This window comes from Schistocerca nitens, chromosome 8, assembly GCF_023898315.1.
Source record: "Schistocerca nitens isolate TAMUIC-IGC-003100 chromosome 8, iqSchNite1.1, whole genome shotgun sequence".
Classification (NCBI taxonomy): domain Eukaryota; kingdom Metazoa; phylum Arthropoda; class Insecta; order Orthoptera; family Acrididae; genus Schistocerca; species Schistocerca nitens.
Window position 1 is genome coordinate 146,665,398 of NC_064621.1, and position 23,711 is coordinate 146,689,108.

The following is a 23,711-nucleotide window of genomic DNA, read 5'->3' on the forward strand; positions in this document are numbered from 1 at the left end:
TCCCGCCTAACTGTCATAGTATTTGCAGTGGATCCTGATGCGGTTTGGAATTCCTGTGTGATGGTCTGGATAGATGTATGCCTATTACACTTTACAACCCTCTTAAACTATCGGCAGTTTCTGTCAGTCAACAGATGAGGTGGGCCTGTACGTTTTTGTACTGTACGTGTTCCTCGACGTTTCCACTTCACTATCACATCGGAAACAGTGGACCTAGGGATGTTTAGGACTGTGGAAATCTCGCGTACACAAGTAAGACACAAGTGACATCCAATCACCTGACCATGTTGAAGTCCGTGAGTTCTGCGGGGTGCCCCATTCGGCTTTCTCACGATGTCTAATGACTACTGAGGTCGTTGATATGGAGTACCTGGCAGTAGTTGGCAGCACAATGCACCTAATATGAGAAACGCATGTTTTTAGAGGTGTCCGGATACTTTTGAACACATAGTGTAAATTCGAAAATTATGCAGCAAACCGATGTGAAGGGTATTGATTTCTAGTACTGCGGGTCCGATATTTTAATCTTCGTCTGTACATGAGTCAGGAGCGCTTTTTTCCAGTCACTTGAAACGTTGCACTGAGCGAGACATTAGCGATAAATGCAACCTACTTGAGGGGCCAATGCCGAAATGCACTCTCTGGAAAACCGAACTGGTATTCCACCCGGACCTAACGTCTTTTTTTTTTTTTTTTCAACTCTCTCAGTTGCTTCTCTACGCTAGAGACGCCTATTTCTATCTGTTCGAAACAGAAGTGTATGCGATGGTCTGTCTATAACTCTATATGATACAAACAATAATATCGTAAAAAAGTCAACTAGTGCTATTCTTGGGCACCAAGGAATATAAACTGCCATATAGCAATGTATCAAACACCGATGGTCTAGCCCGCATCTCGTGGTCGTGCGGTAGCGTTCTCGCTTCCCACGCCCGGGTTCCCGGGTTCGATTCCCGGTGGGGTCAGGGATTTTCTCTGCCTCGTGATGGCTGGGTGTTGTGTGCTGTCCTTAGGTTAGTTAGGTTTAAGTAGTTCTAAGTTCTAGGGGACTTATTACCACAGCAGTTGAGTCCCATAGTGCTCAGAGCAATTTGAACCATTTTTTTGAACCGATGGTCTAGAACAGTTTAATTTATCCATTACACAAGGTTTCCTAAATACTGTCAAAGAAAGCATACCCGAAGAAGGCATTACATACCACAATAAATCCGCCGCAAGCTTTATCTTAAACACTGTTGATGAAAGAAGTAGAATTTGCCGAATACTCAATTAATACAGATTTGAACTTCCTAAATCTAAGTACAGCAGCTCACAGCATAACCTAACACAACAATTAGCTCGGGGACTAAACCAGAAATAGCACTGCCGATTTAGTGAATTAGATTCGAGGAAATGACTCATCAAAACCAAAGAAAGATCGTAGTATAGCCTAAGCGCGTGAAAAAGCACAAATCTTCAGAATCACACCTCAAAACTCTCATTCGCATCCAGATTTCTGAGAAGATGTTAATAGAATCCAGGTCACATTCTTAAACGAAGAAATTATTAAAGCTGTTCAAATTAATATAGCACAAATAGATTGAACATTTAAAAATGTCTTTGACAAGCACAAATAGAAACATTAATCCCAACCAAATCCAGCATATAAACCGAATTGGTAGGATGATATGGTGAACAGCAATGTCTGCGAAATTTTTATTCTGTTCTCAGTACAGATTGAGGTGTTACTTGTCACGCACTCGCAAGGGGAGGCCGCCAATTGTGAAATTCAGATTCCATTCATACTGCGCATAATAAAACTTCATGGCCGAAGGTGTAATGTGGCAAAGTACCAAGATGCACTTCTCAGCCGTTGTCGAGAAAATCGACAGTTAAAAGAAACCGTTGCGGTGAAATACTCTCTACGATTTATAATTTCCTACAGCGTCGTGGCGCAGCGGTAAGCGCTCGGGTTCGTAATCCGAAGGTCGCCGTATCGAATCTCGCGCCATGCAACTTTTTCTTTTAGTATTTGTTTTTTGTAATTCATATATATATATATATATATATATATATATATATATATATATATATATATATATATATATATAATTTCCGGCAATCAGTTGCAACAATTATGCATATAATAAGTTGTTGAAAGTCGATTGTCGTGGAAAAACTGGCGACTTCGAACATGATTGTTTTCCGCAAACAAAGTTGTATTTCACAAATGTTATTAATTATCTTCATAATGTTTACACGTGTAGTTAACGGAAGACGTAGAAACGATATTCCGAAACGAATACGTATAGTGTAAGTCAAACGTTCGAATTAGAGACCCCACGATATATATATATCGAATTAGAGACCCCACGATATATAAAACACCAATAATATATATATTATTGGTGTTTTGCCCTTAAAGAGCGCATTTGGACTAAACTACATGGCCAGTTCCTTTTGCTGCCTTCCTTGCTGCCCAAACTTTCCTCATTCGCTCGCTGTGTTTCTGTTTCCGGTCCTCTGTCCATGCTTTTTGTCGGCTTTGTGTCTTCGGCTTCATCTTGATTGCCTTTTTGGTTGCCCATATTTCTTTCATCTTCTGGCTATGATCTTGCTTGCGTTCTTCGGTCCATTTTATGCCTGTTCGTTTGTCACATTGTATCTCATGTAGTTTACTTTTCTTAATGATGTTTCAGAATTTTATTCTGTCGTTTATTGTGTCTGCTGTTATGTTGAGTTGGTTCAGGTCGTTTTCTACCTCTGCCACCCATTTGTTGTTTCTAGTGGTTACCCAGTCAAAGATCTGTTTGGTCATCCTGTGTGATGGCATTCTGTATAGGTGTCCATAGAATTGTAGTCGGCGTTTTCTAATCTTTTCTGTGATTGTCTCCGTATGTTTGTACAGTTCCTCTGTAGGTTTCTTGATCCATATTCCATTGTTGTTAGTTGCGCCAAATATTTTCCTAAGTATTTTCCGTTCTACTTTTTCTAATTGTCTGATACGTGTATGCCCTAGGATTAGTGTGGTCTCTGCTGCATATAGTGCCTCGGGGAGCACCACCGTGTCGTAATGGCGTAATTTGGCTTTTTGTGAGATAGACTTCTTGTTGTAATGATTCCACACTACTTTGTATGCCTTGTCCAGTTTAGTCTTTCTTTCTTCGTTTGAGTCTCTGTTATGTCCACTCATTTGTAGTGTTTCACCGAGGTATTTGAAGTTTGCCGTTTTGTAAATCGTGCCATACTTTGTGTTCAGAGATGAGAGTTTCTTTGTGCTCATAAACTGTGTCTTTTCGTAAGAGATCTGTAGTCCAGTTTTGGAAGCGATTTCGTGCAGTTTTTCAATAGCGTCTTTTGTTTCCTTTATACCTTTCGTGACAATCGCCAAATCGTCTGCAAAAGCCAAGCATTTAATCTGTAGGTTTCCTAAGGTTATCCCCTGTTGTGATGTTTCCCATTCTCTTATGACCTTATCTAAAACCAGATTGAAAAGGAGAGGTGAGAGGCCATCGCCTTGTCGGACACCTGTGCGAATTTCAAAGGGTTCTGATAGTTCCCCACATAACTTTGCTTTGGAGGTCGTGTTGGTTAAAGTTTGCTCTATGACAGCCCGTGTTCTGTTGTCTACTTAGTATTCTGCTAGAATTTTGAAGAGAGTTTTCCGGTCGATAGAGTCGTACGCCTTTTTGAAGTCAACAAAGGTAATGATCAGGTTCTGTTTGTGTTGTAAAATCATTTTCAGGTTCCAAATTTGTTCCGCACAAGACCGCCCTTTACGGAAGCCTGCTTGGTATTCCCCAATCAAGTGGTCGGTCTGGCATTCTAGTCTGTTCAGTAAAGCTTTAGAGAGGATCTTGTATGTGACCGGTAGTAGGGATATTCCTCTGTAGTTGTTCGGGTCAGTCTTGTCACCCTTTTTGTGTAGTGGGTGTATCAGGGCAGTTGTCCAGTCGTCAGGAATTTTCATGGTCTTCCAGATGTCTTCCAAAATCCTGTGGATGTCTTTGGTGAGTTCTGGGTCTTGTAACTTCCAGATTTCCGCGATGATGCCATCTTCTCCTGGTGCTCTACGATTCTTGAGTGACTTAATTATTTCTTTAACTTCTTCTAGAGTTGGAGGTTCACTATCTGGATTGTATGTGCTCGTTTCTGTCATTATTTCTTCCATAGGGGGTCCGTGTTGAGCAGTTTTTCAAAGTACTTTGCCAGAATGTCACAATTGTTTTTGGTATTGGTTTCTAGGGTTCCATCCGGCCTTCTGAAGCACAAGTTGGGTGGTTGATATCCAGTCATATTTTCTCTGAACGTTCTGTAGAAGTTTATTGTATTGTTCTTCATGAAGTCCGATTCGATCTCTGTCAGTCGCCGTTTGTCATACTGTCGTTTTTCACTGCGGATGATTTTGCTTGATTGCTTCTGTGTTTTCAAGAAGTTCGTCCAATTCTCTTGGGATTTATGGCTACTAAATTTTTTCCATGCACTGATTCGTTGGTCATATGTATATATCGTGGGGTCTTTAATTCGAACGTTTGACTTACACTATACGTATTCGTTTCGGAATATCGTTTCTATGTCTTCCGTTAACTACACGTGTAAACATTATGAAGATAATTAATAACATTTGTGAAATACAACTTTGTTTGCGGAAAACATAATCATGTTCGAAGTCGCCAGTTTTTCCACGACAATCGACTTTCAACAACTTACGATACGATAAACCGCAATCGCGATAGGCTGCAATCCGACCTTTATCAAAGTCGGAGACGTGATGGTACGCATTTCTCCTCCTTACACGAGGCATCAAATGGTTCAAATGGCTCTGAGCACTATGGGACTTAACATCTATGGTCATCAGTCCCCTAGAACTTAGAACTACTTTAACCTAATTAACCTAAGGACAGCACACAACACCCAGTCATCAAGAGGCTGAGAAAATCCCTAACCCCGCCGGGAATCGAACCCGGGAACTCGGGCGTGCGAAGCGAGAACGCTACCGCACGACCACGAGCTGCGGACACGAGGCATCACAAAAACGTTTCACCAGGCAACGCCGGTCAACTGCTGTTTGTGTATGAGAAATCGGTTGGACACTTTCCTCATGTCAGCACGTTGTAGGTGTCGCCTCCTGCGCCAACGTTGTGTGAATGCTCTGAAAAGCTAATCATTTGCATATCACAGCATCTTCTTCCTGTCGGTTAAATTTCGCGTCTGTAGCACGTCATCTTCGTGGTGTAGCAATTTTAATAGCTAGTAGTGTATTTATCCCACTGTGAGATAAGACAGTCAGTAGCTTCATGGAAAAACGTTTGCGGTTTCCTATGAAATCTAGATTGTACACAGGCGCAGACGTCTTCGTCTGAAGTAAATCGGCGCCAGGAATGTCGTACTTCAGGACTCCAAAAATGTGGAAATCTCTTAGGGAGAGATCGGGACTTTATGGAGAATGTGTAAGCGCTTCCCAGCGAAACTTCTGCAGCGTAGAACGATGGCATTTGTCAACAATCGTACGCGTTTGGACTTGATGGCGCGCTTCAATTTTTGCAAAGTGTGCACGTACCGCTGTGCTTTAATTGAAGCTTACGCCATAAAGTTGTACACAAGCAGTAGTACAAAAAATAGAGGTACTTAATTAGTGTTTTGTTTAAGTACTGTCTGCTGGCTTTCATGTTGAGGTGTTCGTCAGAAAATGGTCAACAGGTACTGTTTCTGGATGTGCTGGTTGGGAGGAGTAATGAGAACCTGGGCCACAGAAAACCGACACACAGCGACCGATACCGGCAGCAACTTTCAAATCACCACTCGAGCCAGAGAAGAATGTCATTATCATGCTCGAAAATGCTAGCAGGACATATGCGTGAGCGGTAGAACTTCAGACGCAAGAAATTACAAAAATAGACTAGTAACTACACAGATAACTGAAAATAAATCGATCCTGTTTGAAGCAGGTAAAAATATATAAGAAACGAATAGTGTACTCACCTTATTAGCAACAGGGACTCGATATGCTCTATCACTGACGGTCTAACCTACACTGAGTACTAAAAGAAATCCGCTAAATTTCGTTTACACGTTTACACGATAGGACATACAAATATGAAGGCTGTAAATTCAACTAAATACTAAGGGATTACAATTACAAATAACCTAAATTGGAACGATCACAAGATAATGTTGTGGGTAGAGTAAACCAAAGACTGCCACTCATTGGCAGAACACTTAGAAGGCACAACAGGTCTACTAAAGACACTGCTTACACTACACGCTTGTCTCCTCTCCCCCCCCCCCCCCCCCCCCCCCCGCGTCATCCAGGAGTATTGCTGTGCTGTGTGGGATCCGCATCAGGTGGGACTGACGTATGACATCGAAAAAGTTCCAATATGGCAGCTCGTTTTGTATTGTCGCGAAGTACGGGACATAGTGCCACGGACATGATACGTAATTGGAGTGGCAATCATTAAAAAAAAAAAAGGCGTTTTCCGTTGCGACAGGATCCTCTCATGAAATTCCAATCACCAATTTTCTCCTCCGATTTCGAAAACATTCCGTTGGCACCCACCTATATAGGGAGTAATGATCATCACGATAAAATAAGATAAATCAGAGCTCCCACAGAAAAATTTAAGTGCTCGTTTTTCCCGCGCTCCGTTCGAGAGTGGAACGCTGCAGAAACAGGTTGAAGGTGGTTCATTGAACCCTCTGCCAGACACTTTATTGTGAATAGCAGAGTAATCACATAGATGTAGACGGAAAACACATGGTACGCGTTCTGAGGGCCAACGGGTACTCCGCTAGGAGCATAAGAAATCTCACGAAACGGAATTCCCGGAAAAGTGGCACGTCAGAAGAAGACAAATTCAAATGGCTCTGAGCACTATGGGACTTAACTTCTGAGGTCATCAGTCCCATAGAACTTAGAACTACTTAAACCTAACTAACCTAAGGACATCACACACATCCATGCCCGAGGCAGGATTAGAACCTGCGACCGTAGCAGTCGCGCGGTTCCGGACTGCGCGCCTAGAACCGCTAGACCACCGCGGCCGGCAGAAGAAGACATGTAGGGTAGGGTCATTCGTCCATACATTCTCAGGATGAATGGCCGAATCAGCCGTATATTGCGCAAACACATCGTAAAGATTGTAACTAAACGACCAAAAGAGTGCTTTAGACCAGTAAAGGATAAAAGGGAGTAAAGTGCAAATCGTGTGCGTGTGGAAAAGTCATTGTTTAAACGACCCGACGATCCAGCAATCCCAGGATCATAGAACATAAACGGTATTGCACGTCGGGACTGGTGGAGAAATCGGCTATGACAGGGCAAGAGCTGCGTGAAACCGTGTAATCAAATTCGCCAAATGGCTCTAAGCACTATGGGACGTAACATATATGGTCATCAGTCCACTAGACCTTAGAACTACTTAAACCTAACTAACCTAAGGACATCACACAACACCCAGTCATCACGAGGCAGAGAAAATCCCTGACCCCGCCGGGAATCGAACCCGGGAACCCGGGCGTGGGAAGCGAGAACGCTACCGCACGACCACGAGCTGCGGACAATCAAATTCGCCACCACGCAGGTTCTCGCCGTGGGGAAGAGCTACCATGACCGTATGTTCAGGGAACCCATTGAAATTCATCGTCATTACAATACGTTTAATAAGAAAGAAGAAAGTCTCAACATAACGAATCATAAATTCCCGTACTGCAACAAGCATACATTTTCAGTATCACTTTATGCGTTTGGCCGTTTACTAGTCGATAGTTATGAATATTACTTTATTTGTGATAATAAAAATTAGTAGACTGCCAAATAACATTATAAATTTAACAAAAGTTCATCCGATTACACGTATTTTCCCCATTATATCAATTGTAATGTAAACAATAAAGAAAATGACTGTGTTGAAAATAAATTTAAAAAAACTGACGAACGGAACTCGATCCAGCGATCCAGCGGCTTGAACGCCAAACACTTTTTTTTAATTGTTCTATATTATTCGTTGAATTTGTTCAGGGTGGACGTCCGATGATACCCGATCAGTCTGTTCGATTTTCCATTCGCTCAGTTCTTTTATTATAAAGGTTAGGTAACGCTCTGACCGAACACGCTGAGCTACCGTGCCGCCACCACTCGGCTGCAACCGCTTCATGGTCAAAATGGCCAGGCACAGATATATATATTTGACGACCGAAATTATCTTGCGATTTTCTCAATAACGCTTGAGAAGTACGGGCTACTGCTTATATATTTTGTTGTCCTCATGGAGTACTTGCGAGTGTACGACGTTTGCAGTAAATCCCCGTTCCAAACGTCGTGGCCTCCCCTTGTTAGACAGACAGACAAACGGACAACAAGTGATTGTAAAAAGGATTCTTTTTTTTCCAACTGGGGTATGGAACCTTAAAAATTAATTAAATAACGTTACTTATTCGAGTTTATGGTTAAAACTTCATTTCTTCCCCTTACAGATGTTACGAGTAAACTGGAATGACAGATTCAAGTAGAGAAGAAATTTGTAGTCAATATCTAATGACAGCTTTGCCATAAGCACTGGTGTCAAAATTTTTCCGAGCACTTCACTTTTCCATTCCGGAATTTTAGAGAGAACTGCGAGCAGTAGCGTAAACAGCGTGAAAGATAGTGGGTGCGGCTGTAAGACGCCGCGAGCGTGGGCGGATGCGTGTGTTGCGAGTACTTAGGCAAACTGCTCATGGCGCGACAAGGAGGCGCACTTAGCGCTGGCGGCCCAGCCGCGTTTCGGCAGACCGCGCTTCCTCAGGCGGCGCTCAGCTCAGGCCAAGAGGCTTTACTTCGGCCTTTGTTCTGCCCTCTTCCGCTTAGCGTGTACTTCCACAAACAAAACGCAGTGCGAGGGCATTTAGAAGGGAGTAACGCTTTGAAAGGCGTGTGTTGTCATAAAAGCAATGACCACACCCGTAAATACACTCCTGGAAATTGAAATAAGAACACCGTGAATTCATTGTCCCAGGAAGGGGAAACTTTATTGACACATTCCTGGGGTCAGATACATCACATGATCACACTCACAGAACCACAGGCACATAGACACAGGCAACAGAGCATGCACAATGTCGGCACTAGTACAGTGTATATCCACCTTTCGCAGCAATGCAGGCTGCTATTCTCCCATGGAGACGATCGTAGAGATGCTGGATGTAGTCCTGTGGAACGGCTTGCCATGCCATTTCCACCTGGCGCCTCAGTTGGACCAGCGTTCGTGCTGGACGTGCAGACCGCGTGAGACGACGCTTCATCCAGTCCCAAACATGCTCAATGGGGGACAGATCCGGAGATCTTGCTGGCCAGGGTAGTTGACTTACACCTTCTAGAGCACGTTGGGTGGCACGGGATACATGCGGACGTGCATTGTCCTGTTGGAACAGCAAGTTCCCTTGCCGGTCTAGGAATGGTAGAACGATGGGTTCGATGACGGTTTGGATGTACCGTGCACTATTCAGTGTCCTCTCGACGATCACCAGTGGTGTACGGCCAGTGTAGGAGATCGCTCCCCACACCATGATGGCGGGTGTTGGCCCTGTGTGCCTCGGTCGTATGCAGTCCTGATTGTGGCGCTCACCTGCACGGCGCCAAACACGCATACGACCATCATTGGCACCAAGGCAGAAGCGACTCTCATCGCTGAAGACGACACGTCTCCATTCGTCCCTCCATTCACGCCTGTCGCGACACCACTGGAGGCGGGCTGCACGATGTTGGGGCGTGAGCGGAAGACGGCCTAACGGTGTGCGGGACCGTAGCCCAGCTTCATGGAGACGGTTGCGAATGGTCCTCGCCGATACCCCAGGAGCAACAGTGTCCCTAATTTGCTGGGAAGTGGCGGTGCGGTCCCCTACGGCACTGTGTAGGATCCTACGGTCTTGGCGTGCATCCGTGCGTCGCTGCGGTCCGGTCCCAGGTCGACGGGCACGTGCACCTTCCGCCGACCACTGGCGACAACATCGATGTACTGTGGAGACCTCACGCCCCACGTGTTGAGCAATTCGGCGGTACGTCCACCCGGCCTCCCGCATGCCCACTATACGCCCTCGCTCAAAGTCCGTCAACTGCACATACGGTTCACGTCCACGCTGTCGCGGCATGCTACCAGTGTTAAAGACTGCGATGGAGCTCCGTATGCCACGGCAAACTGGCTGACACTGACGGCGGCGGTGCACAAATGCTGCGCAGCTAGCGCCATTCGACGGCCAACACCGCGGTTCCTGGTGTGTCCGCTGTGCCGTGCGTGTGATCATTGCTTGTACAGCCCTCTCGCAGTGTCCGGAGCAAGTATGGTGGGTCTGACACACCGGTGTCAATGTGTTCTTTTTTCCATTTCCAGGAGTGTATACTTACATGAACATGGTGTCTGTTCTTTCGGACATGTCCGAAAGAACAGACACCATATCCATATAAGTATATAGTTCTGACAATACCGGCCACGACCTACTTATTCTGTGCAGATGCACACATATTACACGAACTCTTACGGGACTTGGTAAGAATGTCTTCCACGAGTAATGAGTGTGTTGCGGTGGGACACTACGAATGTAGTGTGTGGACATACAAGGTGAGAATGTGGGTCTCGTGGGAGGCGTGCGCGAGATATTCCCTGCAGTCGCACTATCCTCTGTGCCCCCGGTGGCTCAGAGGGATAGAGGGTCTGCCATGTAAGCAGGAGATCCCAGATTCGAGTCCCGGTCGGGGCACACATTATCACCTGTCCCCTTTGATATATATCAACGCCCGTTAGCAGCTGAAGGTATTAATATATAATTATAATTTCAACACCTGTAAATAATTACAGTTAACTCCTGAAACCGCCATGCTATACAGAAAATGTAATTCTTACGACACAAAAAATATTTTGGAAACGCTATCAAGTGGCCGAGCGGTTCTAGGCGCTACAGTCTAGAATCGCGCGACAGCTACGGCTGCAGGTTCGAATCCTGCCTCGGACATGGATGTGTGTGATGTCCTTAGGTTAGTTAGGTTTAAGTAGTTCTAAGTTCTAGGGGAATGAGGACCTCAGAAGTTAAGTACCATAGTGCTCAGAGCCATTTGAAACGCTATCTGATTCGTGGAGTCTGACAGAAATAGTCACACACACACATGCACAAATTTTCATAAACCTGCACAATTAAGAAAATGGGCTTGCGTAGCTAGTATTTGAGTACTGTACCGTGAAGACTGATTTGTAAATGCAGTCAAACAAATGAAACAAGTTTTATGTTTCTCATTTTGTAGGAATTGACCTCGAATACAAATAATCTTTAAACCATCTGAAGGGACAAGTAAATCTAAATAGCTTCTTTATGCAACTTCATAGTCATGTGCGAGACCAATCCACACGACTTGTAACAAACAGCGACAGTCGAAACAGCGTCCGTCGACTTACCTTGTCAGGATCTGGAATGCTATAGTACCAAAGAAAAGCTACTTATTATTATTGTATTGTGCCCATAACTCAGTACTTGATTTCTGATGCGCCAGAACATTTTTGGATCGTGCAGCAAGTTCACGATGTTCGACAAGAAGACGGCGGTGCATCATGGCACGAGATGATGCGTTTATAACGAAGAATGGTTAGGTTTGGAACGAAATAATTCCGGAAGGAATAGATTCATAATTGTATATATTGCTACTAAACCCAGATGTATGATTTACAAGCCGACGTGGGTACTCAAAGCAACAGGAACAGGAGTCAAATTCGCGATAAGAAATCGGAACATCTATATCTACATCTACATCTACATGGATACTCTGCAAATCACATTTAAGTGCCTGGCAGAGGGTTCATCGAACCACTTTCAACATTCTCTATAATTCCAATCTCGTATAGCGCGCGGAAAGAATGAACACATGTATCTTTCCGTACGAGCTCTGATTTCCCTTATTTTGTCGTAGTGGTCGTTTCTCCCTATGTAGGTCGGTCAACAAAATATTTTCGCATTCGGAGGAGAAAGTTGATGATTGGAATTGCGTGAGAATATTCCGTCGCAACGAAAAACGCCTTTCATTTAACGATTTCCAGCCCAAATCCTATATCATTTCTGTGACACTCTCTCCCATATTTCGCGATAATACAAAACGTGCTGCCTTTCTTTGAACTTTTTCGATGTACTCCGTCAGTCCTATCTGGTAAGGATTCCACACCGCGCAGCAGTATTCTAAAAGAGGACGGACAAGCGTAGTGTAGGCAGTCTCCTTAGTAGGTCTGCTACATTTTCTAAGTGTCCTGCTAATAAAATGCAGTCTTTGGTTAGCCTTCCCCACAACATTTTCTGTGTGTTCCTTCCAATTTAAGTTGTTCGTAATTTTAATAACTAGGTATTTAGTTGAATTTACGGCTTTTAGATTAGATTGATTTATCGTGTAACCGAAGTTTAACGAGTTCCTTTTAACACTCATGTGGATGACCTCACACTTTCCGTTATTTAGGGTCAACTGCCACTTTTCGCACCATTCAGATATATTTTCTAAATCGTTTTGCAGTTTGTTTTGATCTTCTGATGACCTTATTAGTCGATAAAGGACAGCGTCATCTGCAAACAACCGAAGACGGCTGCTCAGATTCTCTCCCAAATCGTTTATATAGATAAGGAAATGCAAAGGATCTATAACACTACCTTGGGGAACGCCAGAAATCTCTTCTGTTTTAATCGATGACTTTCCGTCAATTACTACGAACTGTGACCTCTCTGACAGGAAATCACAAATCCAGCCACATAACTGAGACAAATTCCATAAGCACGCAATTTCACTACGAGCCGCTTGTGTGGTACAGTGTCAAAAGTCTTCCGGAAATCCAGAAATACGAAATCGATCTGAAATCCCTTATCTATAGCACTCAACACTTCATGTGAATAAAGAGCTAGTTGTGTTTCACAGGAACGATGTTTTCTAAACCCATGTTGACTGTGTGTCAATAGACCGTATTCTTCGAGGTAATTTATTATGTTCGAACACAATATATGTTCTAAAATCCTGCTACATATCGACGTTAATGATATGGGCCTGTAATTTTGTGGATTACTCCTACTACCTTTCTTGAATATTAATGTGAACATAAATCTCAGTTCATGATTTCGGCCGGCCGCGGTGGTCTCGCGGTTCTAGGCGCGCAGTCCGGAACCGTGCGACTGCTACGGTCGCAGGTTCGAATCCTGCCTCGGGCATGGATGTGTGTGATGTCCTTAGGTTAGTTAGGTTTAAGTAGTTCTAAGTTCTAGGGGACTGATGACCACAGCAGTTGAGTCCCATAGTACTCAGAGCCATTTGAACCATTTTTTTTTTTTCATGATTTCGAACAAAGCAAAAACTATTTCATAAGTCAAGAAGGGGAGTCGGCTTTGAATTTACACCACGGCCCACTGAAAAATAACGTAATGCACTAAAATCAGTTCGCATTTAAACAAATATGAGCAACCTGCAAGTATAAATTTTACTACGCGCTACCGGACTGCCCCATACCTACTCGTGGAGGCGACCAAGCAACGCGAAAGAATCAAACCACGTAACCACGGCAAGTAACTGAAATGGCTGCACCCAATTCCTTGACCACTGTAGCAGAATCTTCGCAACAGCACAGCTTTTACCGAACTGGCATCTTACCGAACTAGGAACGGACACAGAACAGAATGGCAAAAACCTTTGCAAATAAGCCAGCCACGCGATCTGCAACACACGGAAGCTTCCCATTGGTCGAAACTTAAACTGATCCTCAGAGATATGAAATCGCTACAGCGAACATGCAAAGAGGTTGCTTTTACAGTGGTTATGTCAGTTAACAGCATCTGATAACAGTGGATTCGTCTAACGAATGCAAAGATGAATGTCACAGTGTGTGAACAACGAAATATAATGGGAAGAAATGAAAGTGCTGAAAGAACATCCAACACTCAGCTCTAACATCACGTGTTACGAAATCTCCTCAATAAGTCCTAGACATGTGCGCTAGCTATGGTTGAGTCATCCCTTCCGCTATCAAAAGTGGATTATTCTTTCGAAGTGAAGTGATCGTATGGCATTTATTGGCCGCGATATCCCCTTCAGGGTTCGGCCACCATATTGCAAGTCTTTTTAGTTGACGTCACTTCGGCGACTTGCGTGTCAGTGATGATGAAAGACACACAACATCCAGTCCCCTGCGGGGAATCGAACCCGGGCCCCCTTGAGTGGTAGGCGGTAACGCTACCGCTGCGCTACGGAGGACGACATATAGGTAGAACAAGATACGTGAATAAATCAGTAGGAGGAGTTGAACGCTGTAGCAAAACTTCTCCAGGAAACAGGGAATGACACAAACATACATAGAACAATGAATCATTAAAAAACAGCGAATATGTCATCTTACAGTAATAATTATGGTCCCTCTCATGTGGACTAACTGGCAAGAGGACAATGAAACACAAACATTCCGCAAAGATCCGTTGCTCTAACAACAATTAACAAAATGGTTCAAATGGCTCTGAGCACTATGGGACTTAACAGCTGAGGTCATCAGTCCCCTAGAACTTAGAACTACTTAAACCTAACTAACCTGAGGACATCACACACATCCATGCCCGAGGCAGGATTCGAACCTGCGACCGTAGCGGTCGCGCGGTTCCAGACTGAAGCGCCTAGAACCGCTCGGCCACACCGGCCGGCAACAATTGACACTTTCTTCTTAAATCTAGTAGGTTGGTGCATAAGTTTTTAGCGTTTTTGTTTTGCATATTGTTTTCCGGTTGCTATGTCTTATTTATCGAGTGTCATTTTGTATTTGTAGTTCACTGTTGCTATTTTCATTTTGACATTTAGAGATACTGAGTGGAGCTGTGGACGCTAGAAAGTGGAGTGGGAAGTGGAGAGATCGGGACATTTCCTTCAGATTCTTCTGTCTGGTTTCAGTTGAGGAGTGACAGTAGCTGAGGCAGCCAGAAAAATTTGCGTCATATGTGGGGATAATGGCACTGGACAGAATACGGCAAGAAAATGGTTTGCTCCTTTTAAGGGGGATCGTTTTGACACAAGTGATTCGTTCAGGAACACTTTCGGCGTTTGATGAAGATGGGTTGAACGTGTTAATGCACAATGATCCACGCCATTGTACTCTAGAACTGGCAAATGTCATGAACCAGGGTAATTCCACCATCGTGGGACATTTTCATGCAATGGGAATGGTTCAAACCTCAGGTTCGTGGGTACCGCATGCTCTAAACCAAAACCACAAAAATCTGCTGGCGGCCACATGTACATCTCTGCTTGCTCATCATAAATTGGCTCGTTTGGCTCGTTAACAGTACGACGACTCTTAGTCTGTATCGTCAATAGAAATCGTGTGTTGATGCTGACGTAAGGAAAAGAAAGGAATGGTTGAGCCCAAACAAAGTAGCAACTCCCCATACAAAGGCTTTGCGTACATCCATGAAGGATAATGTTAAGCATCTGATGGAACAACAAGTGTGTGCTGTACTATGAATTGCTACCCAGGGTGTAATCATCACTGCTGACATTTATTGTCAACAACTCAGACGCCTTGCAGACGCAATTGAAGAACTTCGACCACGAAGACTGCGTGAAGAGATTCTGGTCCACGACAACATCGGCCCGCATTCGTCGGACGACACAGGAGTCTTGTTGATAAGTCATTCCCCACCCGCCGTATTTACCTCATCCTACGTCATCCGATTTTACCTTTCCCGCTCTCTATCGAACACGCTTCAACGATCTTCCTTTCCGGATGAAAATGCGTACCGAACATTACTCGACGAGTTCTTAGCCGCAAAACTAAGTAATTTGTACATTTGCGGAATCGAAAAGGTACCCCAACGTTGGCAGACTGTTGTAAGTAGTCAAATGAGAATATATTATTGATAACTAAGGTCTCTATTATGTGTATCTGTCGTGTTTGTTAAGGCCGGCTGTTGCGGCCGAGCGGTTCTAGGGGCTTCACACTGGAACCGCGCGACCGCTACGGTCACAGCTTCGAAGACTGCCTCGCCAGCCGGGGTGATCGAGCGGTTCTAGGCGCTTCAGTCTGGAACCGCGCGACCGCTACTGTCGCATGTTCTAATCCTGCCTCGTGCATGGATGTGTGTAACGTCCTTAGTTTAGTTAGGTTCAAGTAGTTCTAAGTTTTAGGGGACTGATGACCTCAGATGATAAGTCCCATAGTGCTCAGAGCCATTTGAATTTGTGTTTGTTAAACGCTTGCAAAAACGCTATGAACTTATGCACCAGTCTAGTACAATATTTACAATCGTAGTTGTAACGCCACGTATTACGATCTCTTCCTCGGCAGTCGTGTGCTGTGACGTGCGCATGGAGTACTGCACACGACCGAAAACGTAGGAAAAGTCGGGTCACAATCAATAAGCAATAAATCAAGTATCATATTTTACATATCAACTTTATTTTGTAGTACCAAAAATTCAGTCACAAATTGAACGGTTAAACAAATTATTTTAGAGAGAAAAAGCTTTATGAAAATGATTGCTAACATACTGAAAAACCGAAACCTGGAAACAGATTTTGAGAGAAGTTAATAATTCACTCAAGATAGCGGCTACGGTAAACATGGTTCGACTTTTAAACGAGCGTCTACTAGCTGATGGGACACGATACAGAAAAATGCGCAGTTCCGACAGTTGAAACTCTGCAGGGTAGGAAACTTCTGGGGTGAAAAGGAAGTGGATAGTGTCTATAAGTCTCAATAGGTATGCTCCAGCCCCTCGCCCTCCCACGTAGTTGGTTACGGCGCAAGTTTTTATTTTTATTTATTTATCTAAAAAGAAAGAGGTCGGAAGCATACCGGAGTTTGCCGTCAGTCAGACCATTAAAGGTCTGTCCTCCGTCACGTCCGGCCCATTCCATTTCAGCTCCGAGACCAACCCGCTCCTGCAGCCTCATCACCTTTCATGACCGCGTCTTCCTATAGGCATTTACCGCCACGTGGTAGTAACTGCCCTGCCGCCCTGTGATACCACGGTAGCTCTGTTGGAAGAAACGACAGACGCAACACCTGGGACGCAATGGAGCCACTCACACTTCGCATCTAAGTGAGCGTCGTAGCTGTGCCCGCAGAACAGCTGGCGCGGAGAGCAGCCGCCAGTGGAACGCACGGGGACCTACGGCCGGTCGCGAACCACGACGCCAGGAGAGATGCCTTGCGCTGCCTGTCACCCACGTGTGCACTATGGATCGTTCCGACATCGAATCTTGTGTGCTCGAGATTCAGATGAGACCAGCGTTTTGGGAAACTTCATCTCAGATCTATTCGAACTACACTACGCGCCATTAAAATTGCTACACCAAGAAGAAAATCAGATGATAAACGGGTATTCATTGGCCAAATATATTATACTAGAACTGACATGTGATTACATTTTCACGCAATTTGGGTGCATAGATCCTGAGAAATCAGTACCCAGAACAACCACCTCTGGCCGTAATAACAGCCTTGATACACCTGGGCATTGAGTCAAACAGAGCTTGGATGGCGTGTGCAGGTACACCTGCCCATGCAGCTTCAACACGATACCACAATTCATCAAGAGTAGTGACTGGCTTATTGTGACGAGCCAGTTGCTCGGCCACCATTGACCAGACGTTTCCAATTGGTGAGAGATCGAGAGAATGTGCTGGCCAGGGCAGCAGTAGAACATTTTCTGTATCCAGAAAGGCCCGTACAGGACCTGCAATATGCGGTCGTGCATTATCCTACTGAAATGTAGGGTTTCTCAGGAATCGAATGAAGGGTGGAGCCACGGGTCGTAACACATCTGAAATGTAGCGTCCACTGTTCAAAGTGCCGTCAATGCGAACAAGAGGTGACCGAGACGTGTAATCAATGGAACCCCATACCATCACACCGAGTGATACGCCAGTATGTCGATGACAAATACACGCTTCCAATGTGCGTTCACCACGATGTCGTCAAACACGGATGCGACCATCATGATGCTGTAAACAGAACCTGGATTCATCCGAAAAAATGACGTTTTGCCATTTGTGCACCCAGGTTCGTTGTTGAGTACACCATCGCAGGCGCTCCTGTCTGTGATGCAGCGTCAAGGGTAACGACAGCCATGGTCTCCAAGCGGATAGTCCATGCTACTGCAAACGTCGTCGAACTGTTTGTGCAGATTGTTGTTGTCTTGCAAACGTCTCCATCTGTTGACTCAGGGATCGAGACGTGGCTGCACGATCCGTTACAGCCATGCTGATAAATTGCCTGCCATCTCGACTGCTAGTGATACGAGGCCGTTGGGATCCAGCACGGCGTTCCGTATTACCCTTCTAAACCCACCGATTCCATATTCTGCTAGCAGTCATTGGATCTCGACCAACGCGAGCAGCAATGTCGCGATACGATAAACCGCAATCGCGATAGGCTACAATCCGACCTTTATCAAAGTCGGAATCGTGATGGTACGCATTTCTCTTCCTTACACGAGGCATCACAACAACGTTTCACCAGGCAACGCCGGTCAACTGCTGTTTGTGTATAAGAAATCGGTTGAAAACTTTCGTCATCTCAGCACGTTGTAGGTGTCGCCACCGGCGCCAAGCTTGTGGGAATGCTCTGAAAAGCTAATCATTTTGCATATCACGGCATCTTCTTCCTGTCTGTTAAATTTCGCGTCGGAAGCATGTCATCTTCGTGGTGTAGCAATTTTAATGGCCAGTAGTGTATGAACTGTAAAAAAAAAAGTGTTGGAATATATGAGCATCGTAAATGAAGTCCAGTATGGGGAATACTCTCCTCCACCTTACAACCACATTCAAACTACATGTACATCTACGGAACCCTATCGCAACGGAAAACGGCTTTATTTTACTGATTGCTACCCAAATTCACACAGCATGTCCGTGGCACTCTCTTCCCTATTTCGCGATAACAGAAAACGAGCTCTCATTCGTTGAACTTTTTCGATGTCCTCCGTTTTTCCTCTATGATGCGGATTCCACGCCTCACAGTAATACTCCGGAAGAGGGCGGACTAGCGTGGTGCAACCAATCTCTGTAGTAGACCTGGTGCACTTTCTAAGCTGCTGTCTTTGGTTTGCTTTCACCACAATATTATCTATGTTACTGTAGCAATTTAAATTATTTGTAACTGTAATTCTTAAGGAGTACGATTTATTTTATAATAAAAATTTGGTGGATTTCTATTGCTGCTCATGTGGATGACTGCACACTTTCCATTATTTAGAGTTAATTTCCATGTTTTGCACAACGCAGGTATTTTGTCTGAATTATTTTGCATTTGTTTTTGATCCTCTAACGACTTTACAAGAGGGCAAATGACTGCATATTTTGCAAAAAATCAAAGAGAGCTGTTCAGATTCTCTCCTATGTGGCTTTAAGATTTTCCTGGGGGGACGCCAGATTTTACTTCTGTGTTACTCGCTGACTTTCCCTCGATAACTATGAACTGTGACTTTTCTGACAGGAAATCACGAATCCAGTCACACAGCTGAGGCGATACTCCACGCAATTTGATTGGAAGACGTTTGCGAGGAACGGTATCAAAAGCCTAATGGAAATCTAAAAATATGGAAATTGAAAACGTTTCGTCAATGGTGGCCGAGCAACTGGCTCGTCACAATACGCCAGTCACTACTCTTAATGAACTGTGGTGTCTTGTTGAAGCTGCATAGGCAGCTGTACCTGTACACACCTGTTTGACTCAAAGCCCAGGCGTATCAAGGCCGTTATTACGGCCAGAGGTGGTTTTGTTCTGGGTACTGATTTCTCAGGATCTATGCACCCAAATTGCGTGAAAATGTAATCACATGTCAGTTCTAGTATAATATATTTGTCCAATGAATACCCGTTTATCATCTGCATTTCTTCTTGGTGTAGCAGTTTTAATGGCGAGTAGTGTATATCTTCTGTCTTTAAAAAAAATGGTTCAAATGGCTCTGAGCACTATGCAACTTAACTTCTGTGGTCATCAGTCCCCTAGAACTTAGAACTACTTAAACCTAACTAACCTAAGGACGTCACACATATCCATGCCAGAGGCAGGATTCGAACCTGCGACCGTAGCAGTCGCGCGGTTTCAGACTGAAGCGCCTAGAACCGCACGGCCACGCCGTCCGGCTGTCTATAAAAGGCCAGTTTGCAACCGCCATTATTAAGAAACAAGTTAATTCTAAGGGTGATCGAAAGAGGAGCACGTTCGTGGCCTCCAGTTTACCCAGGAGATATTGTTATATGAACGCGAGTTCTGCTACCTTCATCTGCGGTTTGAGCACGAAGCCGAGAGAGGGAAAACGATGAGGGTGTGCTTGAGGATCCTCGTCTTCGCCTTACTGCCCTCAATTTGGCGTCCCGCTGCCATCTCCACCCCTCCTACACTTAGCGAGTTGTCTAAGCGCCCGTATACGGCTTAACGAGGCGTGGAATGCGATACTCGGCTCGATCAATCATCCGGCGTATTTGCGCCCGCGCGGCGCGGCAGAGCGGCCGAGAACCCTGTCAGTAATTACTGATGTAACGTGAGGACCGCTGCGCCCGCATCTCGCCGGCAGGAAGGAGCAAGATGGCGCTAATGAGGCGCCCACTCTGTGTGTTGCCGGCTGGCGCGGCTGCCGCCCGCATAGTACTCGCTGCTATTCCCGAAAGAAAGGCCTGTCACTCGCTCTCTTCTTAATTACCGGTTCACCTCTAAAAGTAGCCGCTCCAACTTTCGGTTATGGCGTCAGGACACGCCGCACTCTGCCGTAACTAAACCCAACGTAATAACCTTTTCCTTCCTTTATTTCTTCCTTGCAGCGTATTTTTTTTTAGCATAATGGCAATGAGTTGCAAATTAATATCCTAAAATATATCAAGAGTATAAAAATGTAATTTTTTGTTGATACTGCATGGGCATGTACTTTCGAAATATACTTTACAGTTTTGGATGATGAAACCACGATTTATGAACAGTGTGATAAAACAGCATAGGTGAAGAGTTAATAATAATTGCCAGCAGCAAGCGTCAGCGGAACAAGAGAGAATCTCGGAAACGGACTTTTCGACTTTATGCAGAACAAGGCTGGTCTCGAACAAGTTTTGCAAACGGCAGTTGTTGGTATGCTCCAGAAAAGAAAAGAAATGGACTTCAGAAATGTAAATACGAAAGGTTGAAAAGGTTGAACACGTGCTGAGATGTAAAATCCCAGTATTATACCGTAGGTTTATTTTATTTACTTACTTGGCTAAGCAGGGACGGCTAGAGGACAAATGTAAGGATGTAGAGGCTTATCTCACTAGGGGCAAGATAGATACTGCCTACAGGAAAATTAGAGAGACCTTTGGAGAAAAGAGAGCCACATGTATGAATATCAAGAGCTCAGATGGAGACCCAGTTCTAAGCAAAGAAGGGAAAGCAGAAAGGTGGAAGGAGTATATAGAGGGTCTATAGAAGGGCAATATACTTGAGGGCAATATTATAGAAATGGAAGAGGATGTAGATGAAAATGAAATGGGAGATACGATACTGCGTGAAGAGTTTGACAGAGCACTGAAAGACCTGAGTCGAAACAAGGCCCCGGGAGTAGACAAAATTCCAAATGGTTCAAATGGCTCTGAGCACTATGGGACTCAACTGCTGTGGTTATCAGTCCCTTAGAACTTAGAACTACTTAAACCTAACTAACCGAAGGACATTACACACATCCATGCCCGAGGCAGGAATCGAACCTGCGACCGTAGCGGTCGCACGGTTCCGGACTGCGCGCCTAGAACCGCGAGACCACCGCGGCCGGCAACAAAATTCCATTAGAACTACTAACAGCCTTGGGAGAGCCAGTCCTGACAAAACTCTACCATCTGGTGAGCAAGATGTATGAGACAGGGGAAATACCCTCAGACTTCAAGAAGAATATAATAATTCCAATCCCAAAGAAAGCAGGTGTTGACAGATGTGAAAATTACCGAGCTATCAGATTAATAAGTCACAGCTGCAAAATACTAACGCGAATTCTTTACAGCCGTAAGGAAAAATTGGTAGAAGCCGACCTCGGGGAAGATCAGTTTGGATTCCGTAGAAATATCGGAACACGTGAGGCAATACTGACCTTACGACTTATCTTAGAAGAAAGATTAAGGAAAGGCAAACCAACGTTTCTAGCATTTGTAGACTTACAGAAAGCTTTTGACAGTTTTGACTGGAATACTCTCTTTCAAATTCTAAAGGTGGCAAAGGTAAAATACAGGGAGCGAAAGGCTATTTACAATTTGTACAGAAACCAGATGGCAGTTATAAGAGTCGAGGGGCGAGAAAGGGAAGCAGTGGTTGGGAAGGGTGTGAGATAGGGTTGTAGCCTATCCCCGATGTTATTCAAAATGGTTCAAATGGGTCTGAGCACTATGGGACTTAACTTCTGAGGTCATCAGTCCCCTAGAACTTGGAACTACTAAAACCTAACTAACCTAAGGACATCCCACACATCCATGCCCGAGGCAGGATTCGAACCTGCGGCCGTAGCGGTCGCGAGGTTCCGGATTGTAGCGCCTAGAACCGTTCGGCCACTCCGGCCGGCGATGTTATTCAATCTGTATACCTGTATTGAGCAAGCAGTAAAGGAAACAAAAGAAAAACTTGCTGTAGGTATTAAAACCCATGGAGAAGAAATAAAAACTTTGAGGTATGCCGATGACATTGTAATTCTGCCAGAGACAGCAAAGGACTTGGAAGAGCAGTTGAACGGAATGGACAGTGTCTTGAAAGGAGGATATACGATGAACATCAACAAAAGCAAAACGAGGATAATGGAATGTAGTCGAATTATGTCGGGTGATGCTGAGGGAATTAGATTAGGATATGAGACACTTAAAGTAGTAAAGGAGTTTTGCTATTTAGGGCGCAAAATAACTGATGTTGGTCGAAGTAGAGGGGATATAAAATGTAGACTGGCAATGGCAAGGAAAGCGTTTTTGAAGAAGAGAAATTTGTTAACATCGAGTATAGATTTAAATGTCAGGAAGTCGTTTCTGAAAGTATTTGTATGGAGTGTAGCCATGTATGGAAGTGAAACATGGACGATACATAGTTTGGACAAGAAGAGAATAGAAGCTTCCGAAGTGTGGTGCTACAGAAGAATGCTGAAGATTGGATGGGTAGATCACATAACTAATGAGGAGGTATTGAATAGAATTGGGGAGAGGAGGAGTTTGTGGCACAGCTTGACAAGAAGAAGGACCGGATGGTAGGACATGTTCTGAGGCATCAGGGGATCACCAATTTAGTATTGGAGGGCAGTGTGGAGGGTAAAAATCGTAGAGGGAGACCAAGAGATGAATACACTGAGCAGATACAGAAGGATGTAGGCTGCAGTAAGTACTGGGAGATGAAGAAGCTTGCACAGGATAGAGTAGCATGGAGAGCTGCATCAAACCAGTCTCAGGACTGAAGACCACAACAACAACACATCAGGAAATTTTTAAAACATCTACAGGGGGACAATTATTGTACTGCATGAAAGAAACCGTAAATTAGTTGCAAACTACGGCGTGCACACACTTTATTCAACATGTAAACTGTGGTGTCACCGCCAGACACCACACTTGCTAGGTGGTAGCCTTTAAGTCGGCCGCGGTCCGTTAGTATACGTCGGACCCGCGTGTCGACACTGTCAGTGATTGCAGACCGAGCGCCGCCACACGGCAGGTCTAGTCTAGAGGGACTCCCTAGCACTCGCCCCAGTTGTACAGCCGATTTTGCTAG

At 44.6% G+C, this 23,711-nt stretch overlaps 1 protein-coding gene across 1 annotated transcript in view; it reads left to right on the forward strand.

Moving 5' to 3' along the window:
- Positions 1 to 23,711, forward strand: part of LOC126199455 (protein O-mannosyl-transferase TMTC2-like) — a 1,057,651-nt gene that overhangs the window by 600,837 nt on the left and 433,103 nt on the right. The gene's annotated exons all lie outside the window — the stretch shown is intronic.